Raw genomic sequence first — 394 nt, 5'->3', positions numbered from 1 at the left:
TCCTTGGTTTTCTTGGTGTTCAGAGCCAAGTCGTTCTCCGAACACCAGGCTGCCAAGTTCAGGACCTCCTCTCTGTAGGCCGCCTCGTCTCCCTTTGAGAGGAGTCTGACCACTGTGGTGTCGTCAGCAAACTTGACGATGAGGTTGTTGGTGTGGGCCGGACTGCAGTCGTGGGTGTAGAGGCAGTACAGGAGGGGGCTCAGCACGCAGCCCTGTGGGGAGCCAATATTCAACATACGAGTGGAGGTGAGGTGGGGGCCCAGTCTCACCGTCTGGAGCTGATTTGTGAGGAAGTCCTTCATCCAGGCACAAGTGAGAGGGGGGAGGCCTAGAGTGACTAGTTTGGGGATGAGAATGTCCGGGATGATCGTGTTAAAAGCGGAGCTGTAATCCA

This window comes from Etheostoma spectabile, chromosome 1, assembly GCF_008692095.1.
Source record: "Etheostoma spectabile isolate EspeVRDwgs_2016 chromosome 1, UIUC_Espe_1.0, whole genome shotgun sequence".
Classification (NCBI taxonomy): domain Eukaryota; kingdom Metazoa; phylum Chordata; class Actinopteri; order Perciformes; family Percidae; genus Etheostoma; species Etheostoma spectabile.
Note: the sequence above shows the minus strand (reverse complement) of the source record.